Source organism: Triticum urartu, chromosome 4A (assembly GCF_056163025.1).
Source record: "Triticum urartu cultivar PI428250 chromosome 4A, HENAU_Tu73, whole genome shotgun sequence".
Lineage (NCBI taxonomy): Eukaryota > Viridiplantae > Streptophyta > Magnoliopsida > Poales > Poaceae > Triticum > Triticum urartu.
In genome coordinates this window covers 592780222-592795172 of record NC_141876.1, presented here as the reverse complement: position 1 = coordinate 592795172, position 14951 = coordinate 592780222, and positions in this window count along the sequence as shown.

Here is a 14951-nt window from a genome sequence, read left to right as displayed (position 1 = left end):
GGGAAGACTTGGGGAAAGTCTTGTTATCTTGCTGTAAAAAACAGAAACTTTAGCGCTCACGAGAACTGCTGACATTTTTATTTGGAAAGTGTTATTTAGTTAATTATTTTTGAAGATAATTAATAGATAAATTCCTCACGTCTAGAAATTTATTTTAGAATTTTTTGTGGTTCCAGATCTTGCGCTAGCTACAGATTACTACAGACTGTTCTGTTTTTGACAAATTCTGTTTTTCGTGTGTTGTTTGCTTATTTTGATGAATCTATGGCTAGTAAAATAGTTTATAAACCATAGAGAAGTTGGAATACAGTAGGTTTAACACCAATATAAATAAATAATGAGTTCATTACAGTACCTTGAATTGGTCTTTTGTTTTCTTTCGCTAACGGAGCTCACGAGATTTTCTACTTTAAGTTTTGTGTTGTGAAGTTTTCAAGTTTTGGGTAAAGATTTGATGGATTATGGAACAAGGAGTGGCAAGATCCTAAGCTTGGGGATGCCCATGGAAACCCAAGATAATCTAAGGACACCTAAAAGCCAAAGCTTGGGGATGCCCCAGAAGGCATCCCCTCTTTCGTCTACTTCTATCGGTAACTTTACTTGTAGCTATATTTTTATTCGCCACATGATATGTGTTTTGCTTGGAGCGTCTTGTATGATTTGAGTCTTTACTTTTTAGTTTACCACAATCATCCTTTCTGTACACACCTTTTGAGAGAGCCATACATGATTTGGAATTTGTTAGAATACTCTATGTGCTTCGCTTATATCTTTTGAGTTATATAGTTTTTATTTGGGCCTCATATCTAGCCCATATCTATAGTGGGTATGGGGTGGCTCGGGTGAATATGCCACATTGGATCCGACAAAGGGGCCCATGAAAAAATTTCTTAAATGCTCCCAACCTAGCTAGACCTTCCATTTTCTTCTCCTCTCTTCTCCCTTGTCCGCGCCAGCCCTGCCCTAGCTACACCACCACCCTAGATCCACCGCCGCCCAGACCCCACAATGTCGCCACCTTCACGAGAAAACTCCTCCCATCATTCTTGTTGCCACATACCAGGACGCTGACACTGTATGTCCCGCTCCTCCTATCATACACCTTGCCCTCTATATGTTTGACACAATGTCTGATCAACTTTTTGGATACTTCTATAGACAAAGCGACGGATTAACTGAGTTTGTCGAATGAGGAGTATCAAGACAAGGAGCTTGCTGAAATCGTCCAACAAGAGTTCACCAATTCTTTGGATTTGGACAAAAAAAATGATGATGATGATCAAAATCCAGGAGGAAGTGGAGAGGGGATTGGAGCACATTCTGAACTTCAAGAGTTCAATCAAAGAAAGGATGATATGTCTCCAACGTATCTATAATTTATGAAGTATTCATGTTATTATATTATCTGTTTTGGATGATTATGGGCTTTACTAAACCTTTTATATTATTTTTGGGACTAACCTATTAACCCAGAGTCCAGTGCCAGTTTCTGTTTTCCCTTGTTTCAGTGTTTCGCAGAAAATGAATATCAAACGGAGTCCAAACGGAATGAAACCTTTGGGAGAGTTATTTTTGGAACAGAAGCAATCCAGAAGACTGGGTGTATGTAAGGGAAGCAACGAGGAAGGCACGCGGCAGGGGGCGCACCCACCCCCTAGGTGCCCCCTCCACCCTCGTGGGCCCCTCGTGGCTCCCCTGACGTATTTCTTCCTCCTATAATACCAATATACCCTAAAACCATCGGGGAGCACAATAGATCAGGAGTTCCGCCGCCAGAAGCCTCCGTAGCCACCGAAAACCAATCTAGACCCGTTCCGGCACCCTGCCAGAGGGAGAATCCTTCTCCGGTGGCCATCTTCATCATCCTGGCGCTCTCCATGATGAGGAGGGAGTAGTTCTCCCTCGGGGCTGAGGGTATGTACAAGTAGCTATGTGTTTGATCTCTCTCTCTCTCTCGTGTTCTTGAGGTGGTACGATCTTGATGTATCGCGAGCTTTGCTATTATAGTTGGATCTTATGATGTTTCTCCCCCTCTACTCTCTTGTAATGGATTGAGTTTTCCCTTTGAAGTTATCTTATCAGATTGAGTCTTTAAGTATTTGAGAACACTTGATGTATGTATTGCGTGGGATACCCGTGGTGACAATGGGGTAATCTATTGATCCACTTGATGTATGTTTTGGTGATCAACTTGCGGGTTCCGCACATGAACCTATGCATAGGGGTTGGCACACGTTTTCGTTTTGACTCTCCGGTAGGAACTTTGGGGCACTCTTTGAAGTACTTTGTGTTGGTTTGAATAGATGAATCTGAGATTGTGTGATGCTTATCGTATAATCATACCCACGGATACTTGAGGTGACATTGGAGTATCTAGGTGACATTAGGGTTTTGGTTGATTTGTGTCTTAAGGTGTTATTCTAGTACGGACTTTATGATAGATTGAACAAAAATAATAGCTTCATGTTATTTTACTACGGACTCTTGAATAGATCGATCAGAAAGGATAACTTTGAGGTGGTTTCGTACCCTACCATAATCTCTTCATTTGTTCTCCGCTATTAGTGACTTTGGAGTGACTCTTTGTTGCATGTTGAGGGATAGTTATATGATCCAGTTATGTTATTATTGTTGAGAGAACTTGCAGTAGTGAAAGTATGAACCCTAGGCCTTATTTCCTAGCATTGCAATACAGTTTGTGCTCACTTTTATTATTAGTTACCTTGCTGTTTTTATATTTTTAGATTACAAAAACCTTTATCTACCATCCATATACCACTTGTATCACCATCTCTTCGCTGAACTAGTGCACATATACAATTTACCATTGTATTGGGTGTGTTGGGGACACAAGAGACTCTTTATTTGGTTGCAGGGTTGCTTGAGAGAGACCATCTTCATCCTACGCCTCCTACGGATTGATAAACCTTAGGTCATCCACTTGAGGGAAATTTGCTACTGTCCTACAAACCTCTGCACTTGGAGGCCCAACAACGTCTACAAGAAGAAGGTTGTGTAGTAGACATCAAGCTCTTTTCTGGCGCCGTTGCCAGGGAGGTTAGCACTTGAAGGTATATCTTTAGATCTTGCAATCGAATCTTTTTGTTTCTTGTTTTAGCACTAGTTTAGTTTATAAAAGAAAAGTACAAAAAAATATGGAATTGATTTTGCCTCATACGCTTCATCTTTTTAATATCTTTCATGAGTATGATGGAAAGGAAAATTGTGCCAAAGTGTTAGAAGAAGGATGTATTAAAATGTTTGGCACTAAATATTTGAATGATGAGCATGATTGCAATGTTGTTAGTATGAATTCCTTGAATATCCATGATACTAATGATATGCAAAGCCACAAGCTTGGGGAAGCTATCTTTGATGAAGATGATATTTTCTGTACCCCAAGTTTTGATGAGCAAATTTATTATGATGAAAGCATGCCTCTTATTTATGATGATTATATTGATGAAAGTGGATTTGGAGAGGTCATGACTTTATTTTGTGATGAATCCACTATTCCGGAAGAAGTTCCAATTGATTATGAGAACAAAGTTGCTATCTATGATGATTATTGTGATGACTTGTATGCTATAAAGAATAATGATATCCCTGAAACTTGTCATCATGATTTTAGTTTTCAATTGGATTATGCCTCACATGATAATTATTTTGTTGACTTTGCTCCCACTACTATTCATGAGAAGAATTTTGCTTATGTGGAGAGTAATAAAAACAGAAACTTGGGGAAAGTCTTTATGGTTGTGTTTTTGTGTTTAATTAGTGTTTGTGCCAAGTAGAACCTTTGGGAAGACTTGGGGAAAGTCTTTGCGATCATGCTGTAAAAAAAACAGAAACTTTAGCGCCCCACGAGAATTGCTGCCAGTTTTTATTGGAGAGTGCTATTGAGTTAATTATTTTTTCAGATAATTAATAGACAAAATACTCAGATCCACCAATTTATTTGAGAATTTTATGAGTTCCAGAAGTATACGTTTGATACAGATTACTACATACTGTTCTGTTTTTGACAGATTCTGTTTTCTATGTGTTGTTTGCTTATTTTGATGAATCTATGAGTAGTATCGGAGGGTATGAACCATAGAGAAGTTGTAATACAGTAGATATTACACCAATATGAATTTAGAATGAGTTCACAACAGTACCTAAGTGGTGATTTACTTTCTTATACTAACGGAGCTTACGAGTTTTCTGTTAAGTTTTGTGTTGGAAGTTTTCAAGTTTTGGGTAAAGATTCGATGGACTATGGAATAAGGAGTGGCAAGAGCCTAATCTTGGGGATGCCCAAGGCATCCCAAGGTAATATTCAAGGACAACCAAGAGCCTAAGCTTGGGGATGCCCCGGAAGGCATCCCCTCTTTCGTCTTCGTTCATCGGTAACTTTACTTGGAACTATATTTTTATTCACCACATGATATGTGTTTTGCTTGGAGCGTAATTTATTTTGTTAGGATTTGCTTGATGTTATTTAGAGCAATGCTTTGCATCTTTTATTTCTATAAAAGTGGCATCGATAGCCTTTACTATGCCTATTTTACAAGTCCACATGTTGCTGTTTGAAAATAGAAAGTTTACCGTTGTTGCAAAAATTCCCTAGAAAAGTCAGAATGTGATAAAATGTTGAAACCTTTTGAATAATAAGCTCTGATAAATTTAATACAGTGGGAATTTTCCTTCATAATTTTTGGAGGTAGGGAAGTATGGATCTTGCTGCACTCTCTACAGACTGTCCTGTTTAGGCAGATTGCTGTTATGTTTGCATTGTTTGCATATGTTTGCTTCTTTAATGATTCTATTTGAGGATAGGACTATTAAATATGCAGAGGCATTTAGTATGCAATGTTGAATAATAAATTTAGTGATTTGCTACAGTAGAGTATGATAAGGTTTTTGCATTGGTTTATACTAACTTATCTCACGAGTTCTTGTTGAGTTTTGTGTGGATGAAGCTTTTGAGATTTAGGGAGATCGTGATATGAGAGGAATTAAGGAGACACAAAATCTCAAGCCTGGGGATGCCCAAGGCATCCCAAGATAATATTTCAAGAAGTCTCAAGCGTCTAAGCTTGGGGATGCCCCGGTTGGCATCCCACCTTTCTTCTTCAACAACTATCGGTAAGTTTCGGTTGATCCTAAGTTTTTGCTTCTTCACATGATGTTTGCCATTCTTAGAATGTCATTTTACTTTGTTTTGATTGCTGTTTGAATAAAATATCAAGATCTGAAATTCTTAAATGAGAGAGAGTCTTCACATAGCTACATAATTATTTAACTACTCATTGATCTTCACTTATATCTTTTTGGAGTAGTTTGTCATTTACTCGTGTGCCTCACTTATATCCTATGAGTAAATGGTTGAATGATTTGAATGTCATAAATCTGAATTTATATATGTTCCATATGCTTATCCCATGGGGAGTAATGACTTTACATATAAGAAGTAGAGGTGGTAAATTTATTGAAAGTTAGCAAACATTGTATTGGTCACTTGAACAATTCATGAAAGAATATTGAAGGAAGAGATATTTCACATATAAATATACTATCTTGGACATCTTTTGTAATTGTCAGCACTCATTAAAATATGACATGCTAAAAGGTTGATGTTGGACAAGGAAGACAACGTAACGGGTTATGTTTTCTTATATTCGAAATAAAGTATATTGTCATGGATCGCCCAACACGTTGAGCTTGCCTTTCCTCCTCATGCTAGCCAAATTCTTTGCACCAAGCAGAACTACTACTTGTGCTTCCAAACATCCCTTAAACCAGTATTGCCATGAGATTCCACCATACCTACGTATGGATTGAGTAAGATCCTTCAAGTAAGTTGTCATCGGTGAATGCAATAAAAATTGCTCTCTAAATACGTATGATATTTTAGTATGGAGAAAATAAGCTTTATACGATCTTGTGATATGGAAGCAATAAAAGTGATGGACTACATAATAAAGGTCCCTATCACAAGTGGCAATATAAAGTGATGTTCCCTCGCATTAAGATTTTGTGCATCCAACTATAAAAGCACATGGCAACTGAAGGAAATATGCCCTAGAGGCAATAATAAAGTTATTATTTATTTCCTTATATCATGATAAATGTTTATTATTCATGATAGAATTGTATTAACTGGAAACATAATACATGTGTGAATACATAGACAAACAGAGTGTCACTAGTATGCCTCTACTTGACTAGCTCGTTAATCGAAGATGGTTATGTTTCCTAACCATGAACAAAAGAGTTGTTATTTGATTAACGGGACCACATCATTAGAAGAATGATGTGATTTACATGACCCATTCCATTAGCTTAGCACCCGATCGTTTAGTATGTTGCTATTGCTTTCTTCATGACTTATACATGTTCCTATGACTATGAGATTATGCAACTCCCGTTTGCCGGAGGAACACTTTGTGTGCTACCAAACGTCACAACGTAACTGGGTGATTATAAAGGAGCTCTACAGGTGTCTCCAAAGGTACATGTTGGGTTGGCGTATTTCGAGATTAGGATTTGTCACTCCGTTTGTCGGAGAGGTATCTCTGGGCCCTCTCGGTAATGCACCTCACATAAGCCTTGCAAGCATTGCAACTAATGAGTTAGTTGCGAGATGATGTATTACGAAACGAGTAAAGAGACTTGCCGGTAACGAGATTGAACTAGGTATTGAGATACCGACGATCGAATCTCGGGCAAGTAACATACCGATGACAAAGGGAACAACGTATGTTGTTATGCGGTCTGACCGATAAAGATCTTCCTAGAATATGTGGGAGCCAATATGAGCATCCAGGTTCCGCTATTGGTTATTGACCGGAGACGTGTCTCGGTCATGTCTACATTGTTCTCGAACCCGTAGGGTCCGCACACTTAAGGTTTCGATGACAGTTATATTATGAGTTTATGAGTTTTGATGTACCGAAGAAGTTCGGAGTCCCGGATGAGATTGGGGACATGACGAGGAGTCTCGAAATGGTCGAGACGTAAAGATCGATATATTGGACGACTATATTTGGACATCGGAAAGGTTCTGAGTGATTCGGGTATTTTTCAGAGTACCGGAGAGTTACGGGAATACGTATTGGGCCTTATTGGGCCATACGGGAAAGAAGAAAAAGGGCCTCAAGGGTGGCCGCACCCCTCCCCTTGGTCTGGTCCGAATTGGACTAGGGAAGGGGGGCGCCCCCTTCCTTCCTTCTCCTTGTCCCTTCCTCTTTTCCTATTCCATATGGGAGGTGGAATCCTACTAGGACTAGGGAGTCCTAGTAAGACTCCACACTTGGCGCGCCCCCTCCTAGGGCCGGCCTCCTCCTCCCTTGCTCATTTATATACGGGGGCAGGGGGGCACCTCTAGACACACAAGTTGATCCTCATGATCGTTTTCTTAGCCGTGTGCGGTGCCCCCCTCCACCATAATCCTCGATAATATTGTAGAGGTGCTTAGGCGAAGCCCTGCGACGGTAGAACATCAAGATCGTCACCACGCCGTCGTGCTGACGGAACTCTTCCCCGACACTTTGCTGGATAGGAGTCCGGGGATCGTCATCGAGCTGAACGTGTGCTAGAACTCGGAAGTGCCATAGTTTCGGTGCTTGATCGGTCGGGCCGTGAAGACGTACGACTACATCAACCGCGTTGTTATAACGCTTCCGCTGTCGGTCTACGAGGATACGTAGACAACACTCTCCCCTCTCCTTGCTATGCATCACCCTGATCTTGCGTGTGCGTAGGAATTTTTTTGAAATTACTACGTTCCCCAACAGTGGTATCAGAGCCAGGTTTTATGCGTTGATGTTGTGCACGAGTAGAACACAAGTGAGTTGTGGGCGATATAAGTCATACTGCTTACTAGCATGCCATACTTTGGTTCAGCGGTATTGTTGGATGAAGCGGCCTGGACCAACATTACGCATACGCTTACGCGAGACTGGTTCTACCAACGTGCTTTGCACACAGGTGGCTGGCGGGTGTCAGTTTCTCCAACTTTAGTTGAACCGAGTGTGGCTACGCCCGGTCCTTGCGAAGGTTAAAACAGCACCAACTTGACAAACTATCGTTGTGGTTTTGATGCGTAGGTAAGTACGGTTCTTACTAAGCCTAGTAGCAGCCACGTAAAACTTGCAACAACAAAGTAGAGGACGTCTAACTTGTTTTTGCAGGGCATGTTGTGATGTGATATGGTCAAGACGTGATGGGATATAAGTTGTTGTATGAGATAATCATGTTTTGTTGAAGTTATCGGCAACTGGCAAAAGCCTTATGGTTGTCTCTCTATTGCATAAGATGCAAGCGCCCAATAATTGCTTTACTTTATCGCTATGCGATAGCAATAGTTGCAAGAGCAATTGTTGGCGAGACGACCACGTGACGACACATTGATATAGATCAAGATGATGGAGATCATGGTGTCATGCCGATAACGATAGAGATCATGACAGTACTTTGGAGATGGAGATCAAAGGCGCAAGATGATGATGGCCATATCATGTCACATATTTTGATTGCATATGATGTTTATCTTTTATACATCTTATTTTGCTTAGTTTGACGGTAGCATTTTAAGATGATCTCTCACTAATTATCAAGAAGTGTTCTCCCTGAGTATGCACCGTTGCGAAAGTTCTTCGTGCTGAGACACCACGTGATGATCGGGTGTGATAGGCTCTACGTTCAAATACAACGGGTGCAAAACAGTTGCACACGCGGAATACTCAGGTTATACTTGACGAGCCAAGCTTATACAGATATGGCCTCGGAACACGGAGACCGTAAGGTCGAGCGTGAATCATATAGTAGATATGATCAACATAGTGATGTTCACCATTGAAACTACTCCATCTCACGTGATGATCGGACATGGTTTAGTTGATTTGGATCACGTGATCACTTAGAAGATTAGAGGGATGTCTTTCTAAGTGGGAGTTCTTAAGTAATATGATTAATTGAACTTTAAATTTATCATGAACTTAGTCCTGGTAGTATTTTGCAAATTATGTTGTAGATCAATAGCTCGCGTTGTTGCTTTCATGTGTTTATTTTGATATGTTCCTAGAGAAAATTGTGTTGAAAAATTTTAGTAGCAATGATGCGGATTGGATCCGTGATCTGAGGTTTATCCTCATTGCTGCACAGAAGAATTATGTCCTTGATGCACCGCTAGGTGACAGACCTATTGCAGGAGCAGATGCAGACGTTATGAACGTTTGGCTAGCTCAATATGATGACTACTTTATAGTTTAGTGCACCATGCTTAACGGCTTAGAATCGGGACTTCAAAGACGTTTTGAACGTCATGGAACATATGAGATGTTCCAGGAGTTGAAGTTAACATTTCAAGCAAATACCCGAGTTGAGAGATATGAAGTTTCCAACAAGTTCTATAGCTAAAAGATGGAGGAGAATCGCTCAACTAGTGAGCATGTGCTCAGATTGTCTGGGTACTACAATTGCTTGAATCAAGTGGGAGTTAATCTTCCAGATAAAATAGTGATTAACAGAATTCTCTAGTCACCATCACCAAGTTAGTAGAACTTTGTGATGAACTATGATATGCAAGGGATAACGGAAACGATTCCCAAGCTCTTCGTAATGCTGAAATTGACGAAGGTAGAAATCGAGAAAAACATCAAGTGTTGATGGTAGATAAGACCACTAGTTTCAAGAAAAGGGCAGAGGGAAGAAGGGGAACTTCAAGAAGAACAGCAAGCAAGTTGCTGCTCAAGTGAAGAAGCCCAAGTCTGGTCCTAAGCCTGAGACTAAGTGCTTATAGTGCAAAGGGACTGGTCACTGGAAGCGGAACTACCCCAAGTGATTGGCGGATAATAAGGATGGCAAAGTGAACAGAAGTATATTTGATATACATGTTATTGATGTGTACTTTACTAGTGTTTATAGCAACCCCTCGGTATTTGATACTAGTTCAGTTGCTAAGATTAGTAACTCGAAATGGGAGTTGCAGAATAAACAGAGACTAGTTAAGGGTGAAGTGACGATGTGTGTTGGAAGTGGTTCCAAGATTGATATGATCATCATCGCACACTCCCTATAATTTCGGGATTAGTGTTGAACCTAAATAAGTGTTATTTGGTGTTTGCGTTGAGCATGAATATGATTTGATCATATTTATTGTAATACGGTTATTCATTTAAGTAAGAGAATAAATTGTTGTTCTGTTTACATGAATAAAACCTTATATGGTTACACACCCAATGAAAATAGTTCGTTGGATCTCAACCGTAGTGATACACATAATCATAATATTGAAACCAAAAGATGCAAAGTTAATAATGATTGTGCAACTTATTTGTGGCATTGCCGTTTAGGTCATATTGGTGTAAAGCGCATGAAGAAACTCCATGCTGATGGGCTTTTGGAATCACTTGATTATGAATCAGTTGATGCTTGCGAACCATGCCTCATGGGCAAGATGACTAAGACTCTGTTCTTCGGAACAATGGAGCGAGCAACAGATTTGTTGGAAATCATACATACTGATGTATGTGGTCCGATGAATATTGAGTCTCGCGATAGGTATCATTATTTTTTGATCTTCACAGATGATTTGAGCAGATATGAGTATATTTACTTGATGAAACATAAGTCTGAAACATTTGAAAAGTTCAAAGAATTTCAGAGTGAAGTGAAAAATCATCGTAACAAGAAAATAAAGTTTCTACGATCTGATCGTAGAGAAGAGCATTTGAGTTACGAGTTTGGCCTTCAGTTAAAAACAATGTGAAATAGTTTCACTACTCACGCCACCTGGAACACCACAATGTAATGGTGTGTACGAACGTCATAATCGTACTTTATTAGATATGGTGTGATCTATGATGTCTCTTACCGATTTACCACTATCGTTTTGGGGTTATGCATTAGAGACAACTGCATTCACGTTAAATAGGGCACCATCTAAATCCGTTGAAACGACACCGTATGAACTATGGTTTGGCAAGAAACCTAAGCTGTCGTTTCTTAAAGTTTGAGGTTGCAATGCTTATGTGAAAAAGTTTCAACCTGATAAGCTCAAACCCAAATCGGAGAAGTGCGTCTTCATAGGATACCCAAAAGAAAATGTTGGGTACACCTTCTATCACAGATCCGAAGGCAAGATATTCGTTGCTTTGAATGGATCCTTTCTAGAGAAGGAATTTCTCTCGAAAGAAGTGAGTGGGAGGAAAGTAGAACTTGATGAGGTAACTGTACCTGCTCCCTTATTGGAAAGTAGTTCATCACAGAAATCTGTTCCTGTGACTACTAGACCGATTAGTGAGGAAGCTAATGATGATGATCATGTAACTTCAGATGAAGTTACTACCGAACCTCGTAGGTAAAACCAGAGTGAGATCCGCACCAAAGTGGTACGTTAATCCAGTTCTGGAGGTCATGTTACTTGACCATGACGAGCCTATGAACTATGAGGAAGTGATGATGAGCCCAGATTCCGCGAAATGGCTTGAGGCCATGAAATCTGAGATGAGATCCATGTATGAGAACAAATTATAGACTTTGATTGACTTGCCCAATGATCGGCGAGCCATTGAGATTAAATGGATCTTCAAGAGGAAGATGGACGCTGATAGTAGTGTTACTATCTACAAAGCTAGAATTGTCGCAAAAAGGTTTTCGACAAGTTCAAGGTGTTGACTACGATGAGAGTTTCTCACTCGTATCTATGCTTAAGTCTGTCCGAATCATGTTAGCAATTGCCGCATTTTATGAAATCCGGCAAATGGATAAACAAAACTGCATTCCTTAATGGATTTATTAAAGAAGAGTTGTATATGATACAACCAGAAGGTTTTGTCAATCCTAAAGGTGCTAACAAAATGTGCAAACTCCAGCGATCCGTCTATGGACTGGTGCAAGCATCTCGGAGTTGGAATATGCGCTTTGATGAGATGATCAAAGCATATAGTTTTATACAGACTTGCGGTGAAGCCTGTATTTACAAGAAAGTGAGTGGGAGCACTACAACATTTCTGATAAGTATATGTGAATGACATATTGTTGATCGGAAATAATGTAGAATTATTCTGCAAAGCATAAAGGAGTGTTTTGAAAGAAATACCTCGGTGAAGCTGCCTACATATTAAGCATCAAGATCTATAGAGATAGATCAAGACGATTGATAAGTTTTTTTTTCAATGAGTACATACCTTGACAATATTTTGAAGTAGTTCAAAAATTGGAACGGTCAAAGAAAGAGTTCTTGGTTGTGTTACAAGGTGTGAAATTGAGTAAGACTCAAAGCCCGAGCACGGCAGAAGATAGAAAGAGAATGAAAGTCATTCCCTATGCCTCAGCCATAGATTCTATAAAGTATGCCATGCTGTGTACCAGATCTATTGTATACCTTACACTTTGTTAAGCAAGGGAGTACAATAGTGATCTAAGAGTAGATCACTGGACAGAGGTCAAAATTATCCTTAGTGGAATAAGGAAATATTTCTCAATTATGGAGGTGACAAAAAGGTTCGTCGTAAAAAGTTACGTCGATGCAAGTTTTGACACTGATCCAGATGGCTCTAAGTCTCAATCTGGATACATATTGAAAGTGGGAGAAAATAGCTAGAGTAGCTCCGTGCAGAGCATTGTTGACATAGAAATTCGCAAAATACTTATGGATCTGTATGTGACAGATCCGTTGACTAAAATTATCTCACAAGCAAAACATGATCACACCTTAGTACTCTTTGGGTGTTAATCACATAAACAATGTGAACTAGATTACTAACTCTAGTAAACCCTTTGGGTATAGGTCACATGACAATGTGAACCATGGGTGTTAATCACATGGTGTTGTGAACTAATAGTGTTGGATCACATGGCGATGTGAACTAGATTATTGACTCTAGGTCAAGTGGGAGACTGAAGGAAATATGCCCTAGAGGCAATAATAAAGTTATTATTTATTTCCTTATATCATGATAAATGTTTATTATTCATGCTAGAATTGTATTAACCGGAAACATAATACATGTGTGAATACATAGACAAACAGAGTGTCACTAGTATGCCTCTACTTGACTAGCTCGTTAATCCAAGATGGTTATGTTTCCTAACCATGAACAAAAGAGTTGTTATTTAATTAACGGGGCCACATCATTAGAAGAATGATGTGATTGACATGACCCATTCCATTAGCTTAGCACCCGATCGTTTAGTATGTTGCTATTGCTTTCTTCATGACTTATACATGTTCCTATGACTATGAGATTATGCAACTCCCGTTTGCCGGAGGAACACTTTGTGTGCTACCAAACGTCACAACGTAACTAGATGATTATAAAGGAGCTCTATAGGTGTCTCCAAAGGTACATGTTGGGTTGGCGTATTTCGAGATTAGGATTTGTCACTCCGTTTGTCGGAGAGGTATCTCTGGGCCCTCTCAGTAATGCACATCACATAAGCCTTGCAAGCATTGCAACTAATGAGTTAGTTGCGAGATGATGTATTACGAAACGAGTAAAGAGACTTGCCGGTAACGAGATTGAACTAGGTATTGAGATACCGACGATCGAATCTCGGGCAAGTAACATACCGATGACAAAGGGAACAACGTATGTTGTTATGCGGTCTGACCGATAAAGATCTTCGTAGAATATGTGGGAGCCAATATGAGCATCCAGGTTCCGCTATTGGTTATTGACCGGAGACGTGTCTCGGTCATGTCTACATTGTTCTCGAACCCGTAGGGTCCGCACGCTTAAGGTTTCGATGACAGTTATATTATGAGTTTATGAGTTTTGATGTACCAAAGAAGTTCGGAGTCCCGGATGAGATCGGGGACATGACGAGGAGTCTCGAAATGGTCGAGACGTAAAGATCGATATATTGGACGACTATATTTGGACATCGAAAAGGTTCCGAGTGATTCGGGTATTTTTCGGAGTACCGGAGAGTTACAGGAATACGTATTGGGCCTTATTGGGCCATACGGGAAAGAAGAAAAAGGGCCTCAAGGGTGGCCGCACCCCTCCCCTTGGTCTGGTCCGAATTGGACTAGGGAAGGGGGGCGCCCCCTTCCTTCCTTCTCCTTTTCCCTTCCTCTTTTCCTATTCCATATGGGAGGTGGAATCCTACTAGGACTAGGGAGTCCTAGTAGGACTCCACACTTGGCGCGCCCCCTCCTAGGGCCGGCCTCCTCCTCCCTTGCTCCTTTATATACGGGGGCAGGGGGCACCTCTAGACACACAAGTTGATCCTCGTGATCGTTTTCTTAGCCGTGTGCGGTGCCCCCCTCCATCATAATCCTCGATAATATTGTAGCGGTGCTTAGGCGAAGCCCTGCGACGGTAGAACATCAAGATCGTCACCACGCCGTCGTGCTGACGGAACTCTTCCCCGACACTTTGCTGGATCGGAGTCCGGGGATCGTCATCGAGCTGAACGTGTGCTAGAACTCGGAGGTGCCATAATTTCGGTGCTTGATCGGTCGGGCCATGAAGACGTACGACTACATCAACCGCGTTGTTATAACGCTTCCGCTGTCGGTCTACGAGGGTACGTAGACAACACTCTCCCCTCTCGTTGCTATGCATCACCATGATCTTGCGTGTGCGTAGGAAATTTTTTGAAATTACTACGTTCCCCAACAGCAACCTCTGCTTCCCTTTGCGAAGGGCCTATCTTTTATTATTGTCTTTTACCTTATGCAAGAGTCATGGTGATCTTCACCTTTCCTTTTTTTCATTTTATCCTTTGGCAAGCACCTCATGTTGGAAAGATTCTGATATATATATATAGGTAAATTGTTTGGGGCACCTAGGTGCCTGGGCACCTTGGCCCATTATGGAAAGTGGTTTTTATTAGTGCATGGCATGCAATTCATGAAATAATAGCTTTCCATTTTTCATTTGCATGCACTACTATCCTTCATGGTCAATGATTGCTTTCCAACAAATTAATTAGGTTGATTTACTAGCAATAAT